The sequence below is a fragment of the Pongo abelii genome, chromosome 12, assembly GCF_028885655.2.
Source record: "Pongo abelii isolate AG06213 chromosome 12, NHGRI_mPonAbe1-v2.0_pri, whole genome shotgun sequence".
Lineage (NCBI taxonomy): Eukaryota > Metazoa > Chordata > Mammalia > Primates > Hominidae > Pongo > Pongo abelii.
Genome location: NC_071997.2, coordinates 122,374,131 through 122,384,669, shown reverse-complemented (window position 1 = coordinate 122,384,669; position 10,539 = coordinate 122,374,131).

Here is a 10,539-nt window from a genome sequence, read left to right as displayed (position 1 = left end):
CTCCGGGATTCTAACGCTTCCTCATGCTTATCGCCTCATAGTTACATAATGGCCACCGTAATGTTAGGTATTATGTCCATGTTTAAGGCGGGAAAAAGAGGAAAGAGCACCAGTCACATCTGTCCCTTTTATCGGGAGGCCAATGGTTCCCCAGAGGCCCCCGCCCCATGTATCTCATTGTCCAAGACTCAGTCACATGCCTGTTGCCGGGTGTGGGAAGCCTTGAGGAACAGGTGGCAAAATGGAATGAGACTGTCACAGTCAGCTCAGACCATTCGCGGTGCTCCCCTTGGACACTGGACACAGTCAGGAGCATGCTGGAAAGGCAGAGGGGAGACTGGCTGTGGAAAGCAACCCAGAGCCATGAGCTCGGAGTTTGCTGTGCCCACTGCTCACTTTCCAGCAAAGCAGCACAAAGTCAACATACAGAAAAAGCCCGCCCTGTTGGGAGCCTCCAGAAAGCGGGCTTCAAAGCGGAAGGACAGGTCTCCTGATAGAACACACACCACACACACACACACACACCACACACAGGACACACACATACATCACACACATACTACACACACACCACACACATACACCACACACACACGACACACACATACACCACATACACCACAGACACACTGCACACACACCACACACATATACTACACACACACCACACACACATACACCACACACACACGACACACACATACACCACATACACCACAGACACACACCACACACACCACACACACATACACCACACACACCACAGACACACTACATACACACCACACAATACTACACATACACCACACACATCACACACACATACGCCATACAGACACCACATACACACATCACACACATATACACACACCACACATACCCCACACACACATACACCAAAACACACATGCACCACACATACATACTAAACACACACCACACACACACCACACACATACTATACACACATCACACACAACACACACACACCACCTACACACACCACAAACACACACTATAAATACACCCCACACACATACTACACACACACCACACACACACCACACATACTAAACACACACACACCACACACACATACTATACACACACCACACACACTACACACATACTACATATATACCACACACACACACATCACACACACAACACCATAAAGACACCACGTACAAACACCACACATGCACACATACACCACACAGCCATCACATACACCACACACACAGAGATGCCACATACACACCACACCACACACACGCCACACACTACACACACACCACACACTACACACACACCTCACATATCACACACATACAACACACAGACACCACATACATACACCACACACACATACACCACACAGACCCACATACATACCACACACATACACACCACACACACCATACACACACAGGCACCACATACACACCACACCACACACACGCCACACACTACACACACACCACACAGACATATACCATACAGATACCAAATACACACACCACATACCACACACCACACATACCACATACCACACACACATACACAATACATATCACACACACACAGACACCACACACACACCACACAGATACCACATACACACCACACACACACCACATACACGTACCCCACACACACAATGACACACACACACACACACAATGCCTGGGAGAGAAGACTTCCTTCACAGAAGGTCCCTCTCAGATGTGGATCAGGCCAGGGGAGTCCAGCCAAGGTCAGGACAGAGAGGGCACGCAGGCCCAGGCCAGGCCTCTGGGTGAGGACGCCCATCAGCTTTTCCTCTTTCGGTGCCAGAACGAGGTGTGGGGAGTGGCACTGGGATCAGGGGACGTCCTCCCTAATTATGATCCCTTCAGAAAATCATGCTCGCAGTATTTCACTCTCAGCATGAGCATCAGAGGGCCAGGGTCCAGGAGGGTGCACCTGCCCCGCTCTGAAGGTGAGGCTTCGGAGGCCTTGGTGGCTGTCCCACCCTCTGGGTCGGTACCATAACTCAGCCTGTCTTTGGCTGCATCTCTAGCTGGGCCTGCCTCTTAGACCTGAATGTGAAAGCCTGACCACACGCACCAGTGACCCGCTGCCTCCATGTTCCCACCACGGGCAAAACACTGCTGCTCTTCAGTTCCAGGGGTTGGCGAGTGACAGACTGGGCTTCCCGAGGCGGGTGCCTGAGGAGGTGTGGACAGCACAAATCCATCCCTGCACGGCCTTCTAGGGAGGAAGGAGCAGGCTTTTCCCATGCTGCCCGGAAGGGTTTTCTTTTCTTTTCTCTTATGTGCACTCCCCAGACCTAAGGCCCTCCCACCTGCTATTATTCCTCTGCCTAAGATGTTACCCCCAGAGACAACCTGATGTCAATCTGTCTACAGAGCCTTCAGATCTCAGGTCCTTACGGTCTCCCGGCCGGGCTCTCGTGTTATCTGCTCCCAGAGCAAGCCGCAACTTCTCCTCCCCAGCACTGTGAATTCCCTTCCAAATGCTTATTCACTACCCTGCTTTCCCATCAGATTGGAACTCGCATAAGGCCTGGAACTCCAACTGTTTCACTGACTGCTATATTATCAGTGTCTGGCACATACATAGCAGGCTCTGAACACACATTTGTTGCATGAATAAAGGAATGGAAAACCTAAATCCACAAACGGAAGACTGCGTCAGGACATGTGAAACTGCTCATGGTACAATGTTAAGATACAGATACATAGAAAAATAAATATATATTCTAAAGAAGTAAAGGAGAGGGCATACAATTATATATATGATATGATAGAATTTCAGGAAACACGCCCACAGGAAACTACTGGGAGTAAGATGGAAAGAAATAAAATATTAACCAAAATCAATTTTAATATTTTTGTAACTTTCTGTAATTTCTAAATGCTATGTAATCTTTTTTTTTTTTTTTTTTTTTTTTTTTTTTTTTTTTTTTTTGCCTTCAACATGAACAAGATGTGTGACTCCTTCAATGGACGGAGACCAGAAGGCAAGAAGATTCCGGATAAGCATGGGGAACACTGGCTCCTGATCAGAGCCGCCCTGGGCAGAGGGTGCATCCAGTCGATGAGGATACTGCAGGGGGGCTGGGAGCCCACGGGGCTCAGACGCCTCGAAAGGTCACTGGCTGCAGTGACCTACCTGGTCCCCAGGGCACTGAGATTCTTCTGAACAGCAGGCCCCAGTCAGTTGCAGACCAGGGGCCCGAATCCTGGGCATCCGCTCTGGGCACACCTTGGCATATGTGGGGCATCTTATTTACCCAAAGCAGGTGTGTTTATTTAGGGCCACCTGCGTGTTCACAGGAGCACTCCCTGCAGGTGGCTTTTGGTATTTCACCTGGATATCCGTCTGCTTGAGCTGCTGTAACCAAATACCATAGGCTGGGTGGCTTCAGCAACCGAGATCTATTTCTCACCATTCTGGAGGCTGGAAGTCTGAGGTTGAGATGCCGGTGGCTTCTGTTTCTGATGAGGGCCCATTTCCCAGCCTGCAGACGGCCACCTTCTCACTGTGTCCTCACATGGCAGAGAGGGAGAGCCTGAGTCTCTCTTCCTCTTCTTAGAAGGACACTAGTCCCCTCATGGGGGCCCCACCCTCACGACCGCCCCTAAACCTAATCACCCCCAAAGGCCCCATCTCTAAACACCATCACACTGGGGATCAGGGCTTCCACATGAACTCTGGGAGGTGGAGGCGGGCTCTGTGTTTTAGCCGGCCCCTGGGGGGCAGAAGAGGAGACCCTGACAGTGTGGACTCCCTGGAGTGGGAAGGAGTGGGCTGAGGACGGTGAATGTAGACGGTCTTCTGGGAAGTCTCTAAGAGAAAAGAGAGTAAGAGATTGACGGGGTGGGTGCCGTGGGATCAGGGGAAGGGTTTTGGGGTTTTGGTCTCATATTTGTTTTGAGGCAGGGATGTGCAAGCTAGGCCGGGGCAGCCAGTGAGCAGGAGAGATGGAGCCCAGTCCAGGCTGGGGCAAGCGGAGGGTGGGGCTGAGGCCAGGAGGGGGAGCTGGAGGGAGGGAGGGAGGGAGGGAGGGAGATCTGACCGGGAGTCTCCATACCCTCCGAGAAGTGGAGGGTGTTGTGGACCGACCGCGGCTCCTGAAATGCCTGGGTTGCAGCCCTAACCCCAGTGTGACTGTATAGGTAATTAAGGGTAAGTAAGGTCATAAGCGTACGGCCCTGATCTGATGGGACCTCAGCCTTATCAGAGGGGCAAGGGGACTGTCCCTCCACCTCTGCCAGCCGAGAAGAGAGGCCTTGCAGAATGGACCCTAGGGGCACCCTGACCTCAGACTTCCAGCTGAACCGTGAGAACAAGCAGGAGTGCCTGCTGCTGAAGCGTCCAGCCTGTGACGTTTCGTAATTATGAAAGCCGGGTGAGAAGAGGAGCTGCGGAGGGGCCGGGTGCCCCCTGAGGGGCGGGGTCAGGCTACCAAGCTTCTCCGAGGACCCAGACCCAGGTGCTGGACATCACCTCCCAGAAGCGAGTTCAGGCCCCTGGTGCTGTGATGGGAAAGACATAGGGTGGGCCTGATGGGGGGTGGGTTTTGTGGACCCAGGGGGCAGAAAATGGGGTGCAGGGGGGCAGGGGAGGCCGGAGGAACTCTGGGGTCAGGCTGGAGAGATAAAGAAGGCCCCACCGGAGGGGGCTGGGCCCCTTTGAGAGGGGATGTCAGGAGTTGTGGGGCTGAGGGTAGCTCAGAGAAACCTGAGGGGCAGCTGTCTGGGCATGACTGAGGGTTGTGGTCTGTCCCCTGGGGATGAGGGGGTCACCAGTGGGCACTGAAGATTCCCAAGGCTGTGACTGGGTGTGGGGGAGGGGCGGCTCTCAGCAAGCGGCCCTGGGAGTGGAGTGGGGGGTGGGGAGCAGTCAGGGGGCGGCCAAGGGAGCTGGCAGAGGGGGTTTTAGTCAAAGGGAGACCCCCTTGAAGACACATCTGGCCTCCCACGAAGCCTGGGGCCCCTCCCCGTTCCAGCAGTTGCCTTCTAAGTCTCAGCCTCATGATCCCACACAGGCCTGCAGCCCCAGCCCTACACCCTGCCGAGTGTCCTTTCCCTCAAGGCCCTTTCTGGGGAGCCAGTTACCTCCACCCACCTCTCCCGCTCTCCTCCAACCGACAGGTCCAGCCTCAGGGCGTCCTTCTGTCCACCTGGAGCCCTCATCCCCAGACACCACATGGACACTCTCTGCTGCCACCAGCTTCTCCTGGCTGGTCCCTTCCAGGCAGTGGGGCCCCTGCCCTGCTCAGCTCCCCCAGCCTCCTCAGCCCTCCTACCCTGCTTAGCCTCCCAGCCTGCTCAGCTCCCCCAGCCTCCTCAGCAACCCCAGCCTGCTCAGCCCCATCTCACTCCTGGCACCATCTGCTCACTTGATGTTTTCACTGTGGGGCTGCCCCCATTGGAGTGAACTCGCCACCACCCACCACGGGGGCCTTTCTCTGTCTGCATCCCGGATGTCTCACGGGCACCTATGGGGCTCGCCGTCACCTGCTGAGTGAAGGAGGTGTGGATGGGAGATGAGCGAGCCAGCATGGGCAGCCGGTGGTCTGCAGGGACTAAGGAAAAAGAAGGTGACAGTGGGCAGGCTCTGTCAGGGAGGAAGGACCACAGAGCCACAGAGGCTGGCAGGAGCAGCAGAGGGCAGTGGGCTGGGGTGGGGGATCCATGTGCAGGGAGTGATGGGAGGGCTGGGGCAGCGGCACCCCGGAGGCTCTGACTTGCCCTCCAAGTGGAGGGCAGTAGCTACAAGGGGAGCAGAAGGAGACCCCGGGCCCTGGGCAGCCTGGGCAGAGGAGCAGAGGCAGCCGCAGGTACTGGTCTCGGGGCGAGGGCAGAGGCACAGTAGAAGGGTCGGATCCTGCAAGCTGGCAGGCCCTTGTTCTGCCCATGCAGGTGAGTCCTCGTGCCAAGTGCAGGCAATGCCCCAGAGGTGGCAGCTCATCATGGGCCTTGTGGCAGCCCCGTGGCCATCCAGCCCGGGAGGCAGGGGGAAAATCCTGGCACCAGGAGTTGGACTGGCATGGGTTGGAGCCTGGCTGTGTGATCCTCAACTGCACGCCTGGGTGACCTCACTTGTTTCTGCTGTGAGGGATAAGCTCAAACCCAATGACTTTGAATAAGTGAAGGTGCTCCCTGACGGTTCTGGGTGAGCTGGTGGGGGCGGTTCCCTCTGGAGGCACAGGTGGGACCGGCTCCGTGCCTATGCTGGGCACACAGTGGGCACAGCGCACCTCCCCACTGAGGCCACATCGCTTCTTCCTCCCTTCCTTCGTGACGTCACCCGCTCCTCTCCTCCATCACGGCTCCCTCTGCCCTCCTTTATAAGGACAGCTGTGATTCCACTCAGGGTCCATCCATATAATCCCAGGTCATCTTCCACTCTCAGGACCCTCAACTGCGTCACTTCTGCAGATTCCTCGGCTGCCGGCCTCTCGGCTCCTGAGACCGTGGCCCAACATGGCACATGGAGACTCGGGAAAGGGCTTTTCAGGAGCTCTCTAGGGTGGCGTGGGGGGCCAGACGGAGGTGGGGAACTGAGGGGCTGCTCCCCAGGAAGCCATCCCCAGCTGAGCCCTGTTGGGGAGCCTGTAGCCGAGGTAAATTTGTCCTGAGCCCCAGGCAGCCTGGTCTCCAGCCACATGGTCAAGCCAGGGCCTGGGGTTCTGGAAACTCCAATGGGACCCTTTGGGCTGTGGCAGGAGGGTTGTCTCGGGGAAACAGGGCGATGGGGCTGGAGGCAAAATCCATTTTTGTAGGGCTTTAAGTGGCAAATTGAGGAGCTGAAACTGAGGGGTTTGGAAACCAATGGAGATTTTGAAATGAAGACATTTTTAGGAGGGCACATCAGGCAGTGGGCCTCAGAAGGGACTGGAAAGGGAGTGCCAGAGGCAGGGAGACCTTAGGGGCTGCTGTGATGTAGGCGAGAGTTGCCAAGGGCTGAGGGCAGCCGTGGTGGAGGAGCAGCAGCTGGAGGGTGTGGAGGCCTGGCAGGAGACACAGTGATGGGGGGGTTGGGGGGTTTTGTGCAAGGTGTGAGTGCGGGCCCAGCAGAGGCCTAGCAGGAGACACAGACGGGATGGCTCCGGGTGGGGTGCAAGGTGTGAGTGCAGGTGCAGCAGTCACTTTGCCTCTGGACCTCAGATGCCGGGACCTTGGTCTGTTCAATAATGGGGCAGGACCAGGTGATCACCAAGGTCCCTGGAAGTTTGGAGTTGTTGCTTTTGCCCCTGTATTAGCCTATTCTTGCATTGCTACAAAGTAATACCTGAGACTGGGTAATTTATAAAGAAAACAGGTTTATTTGGATCCCAGTTCTGCAGGCTGAACAGAAAGTGTGGCGCCCGCATCTGCTTCTGGTGAGGCTTCAGGAAGTTTCCAATCATGGTGGAAGGGGAGCCAGAGAAAGAGAGGGCAGAAGCACCACACTCTTAAACAACCAGATTTCCCGTGGACTCCCAGAGTGAGAACACACTCATGTGGGAAGGGAAGCCATTCATGAGGGATCCACCTGCATGATCCAGCACCTCCCACCAGGCCCCGCTTCCAACATTGGGATCACATTTCAACATGAGATCTGGAGGGGACACACATCCAAACCACATCAGCCCCATTTGCTGAGAACCGACCATGTGCCAGGCCCAGTGCAGCCTCCTCGTGTGCACACCTCGTTTGGATGGGACCACAGCCCTGCCAGGTGAACAGTGTTACCTGTTTTACAGATGAGCAGACCGAGGACCAGAGAAGCCCCGGAAGCTGCTCCAGCTGGTGACGGAGTGTTTGGGGCTGAGACTCACACTCCGTGCAGGACACCACGGTCTACTTGTGCTCGTGTCTCTGAATGTGAGAGAGGGAGAGAGACATCCCAGGGCAGCGGGACCAGGGCAAGAGGGGGCAGAGTTCCAGCTTCCCTGCCACCAGCGTTTCCCAGCCGCCCTGCGTCTTGGCTTCATGGAAGGAGCCCTTCTGCGAGGCCTACCTCTTCTCCCTCCCTGCAAATGCCGTGGGTCAAGGCCAGCTCGGTCTTGTTTCAAGAAGTAAAGCAATAATGCTCCTCCGAAGCTGACTGGGGGGAGCAGCAGCAGTGCAGCAGGTGGAGCTGCGAAAGGGGAGCTCTCGGGATCCTAGACAAGCACCCCGAGTCTGGGGTCTCCAGGTAAGCCCCTGCAAGGCCAGCCTTGGACTAGTGGCACGTGGGGCGAGTTTTATTCTTCCTTCACAAGCGGTTGGTCACCAGGGCTGGCAAAATGTTGCACCACAAGGCTGCTGGCCAGCTAGGTGCCCTCCACTCACCAGACTCTCGGAATTTGCGAGGTCCTCCATTGCTAATAACAATAGGCCTGATCTGTTGAGAGCCCACCTGTGCCAGCCTGCGCCTCGCACAATTATTATCTGCATTTTGCGCCAGTGAAAGCTGTGGCTCTGAGAAGTCAGAGTTGCCTGGAGAGTACGTAGAGCTGTGGGATTTGAACCTTGGACAGTGCCAGGGCAGTGCCCTGGCCCTCTGCCCTACAGTAGCCCATTGGCTGCCAGTAGCCTGAGATGCCTGCTGCCGGGCACCATGGCCTGCCACTGACAGTTCCGGATGGAGAACTGACTTGAGTTTGTGTCTCTACAGGTCCAGAGACCCGACCTGTCCAAGCTTTCCACTGGAGAGAGGAACGCTGAGGCTGGGTCCACGCTGGGGCTGGGTCCGTGCCGAGGCTCACAGTCAAACGGTACCACCTGCATTGGTGCTTTCCACACCTGATTTCTCTTGAGCCTCATGACAACTATTATCCACTTGAAGGGGGAAACTGAGGCTTAGAAAGCTCAAGCACCCTGCCAAAAACCATGGGGGAGCGAGAACTCCCATACAGGCCTTCCGGCTCCCCGTCCCGCCTCCTCCCACCATACCCTAGAGCTGGCACCCCCTGAGCACTTGCTCGAGCCACGGTGAGATCCAGAACCCAGCTGGAGCCAGGCCATGGCCACGCTGCCATCTGACGAGCCTGAGGCCTATCCCAACAAGACTGAGGCCTGTGTGGAGACAACTGCACAGTCGTGACCAGTGGTCCTGACAGACCTGCTAGCACTGCCCGAGGCTGGGAGGGCGCTAAGGAGAGCTGGCCTGCCTGCCCGCCTGCTGGGGCGGCACCTCCGGCGCCTGAGCTCCCAATTTGGCCGTTAAAGCTAAATTTTAGCTCCAAGTAAAAATGTGTCTGAGTATAAAGCTTTGAAGATACGGGTTCTTAATGAAAACGCTGGGTGAAGCCAATTAGACTGGCATGGGCAGTAATCACTATAATAAGGGTAATTGAGTTGGATTTATTATAGCTGACGATGGCTCTTTTCCCCTTAAGTAGAGAAAGAAAATAATTTACTGATATTAAAACATGATTGAAGTTTTCCTTCAAACCCTTGGGAAATGCTCGGTTTCTGGGACTTCATCTCAAACGTGAGGCTGGTGGGTAACAAGACAATGGCCACCTTTTTTTTTTTTTTTTTTGAGATGGAGTCTTGCTCTGTCGCCCAGGCTGGAGTGCAGTGGCACAATCTCAGCTCACTGCAACCTCCGCTTCCCAGGTTCAAGCAATTCTCCTGCCTCAGCCTCCTGAGTAGCTGGGATTACAGGCATGCGCCACCATGCCCAGCTAATTTTGTATTTTTAGTAGAGATGGGGTTTCACCATATTGGTCAGGCTGGTCTCAAACTCCTGACTTCAGGTGATCTGCCTGCCTCAGCCTCCCAAAGTGCTGGGATTACAGGCGTAAGCCACTATACCTGGCCTATGGCCACCTTTGGTGACTTGATTTTCTCAGGTGGGAGCTCTTCCTTCAGAAGCAAAATTGAATGAACCCTGGAGAACTGGGGAGGAGGCAGCGAGGCCCACGAGGCCAGCAGGACCTGGGGAGTCAGGCACTGTCATTTACTTCTGGGACCTGGATACGGTCCTCAGCCTCTCTGAGCCTAGGTTTCCTCATGTGTAGAATGGGGATCATAATACTGACACTGTAGGGTTGTTGGGGAAATAAAATGAGGCTAAAATACATGAAATTTGATTAAAGAAAGTATATGACATGCCTGGCAAGAGGTAGACACGCAATAAATGTGAATAACCTTTCCTAATAGCAGGAAGCTATCTATGGAGAGAGCCCAGGGCTCTGAGAGGCCTCTGCTGTAGCATATTTTTAAGCAAGATAAAAATGTATTTCTCATTTCAGCAAAAGTCTACCGGTAAACAGTCCAGGGCTGGTGATGCGGTAAATCTGCAGGGACCCAGGCCTCTTCTCTCTTGCTGCTTCACCATCCTCAGCAGGAAGCTTTCACCTCATGGCCCAATGTGGCTGCCATGCTCCAGCCACTGTGTCCTATTTCCAGCTAGCAGAAGGGAGGGAGGGTTCTCTTTAAAGCACACTTCCTGGGAGTTACATGTAACACACTGGGTTACAGACCTTTGGATAGAATTTGTCGCATGGTCCCACCCAGCAACAAGGAATTCTGAGGAACGTGGTCTTTATTC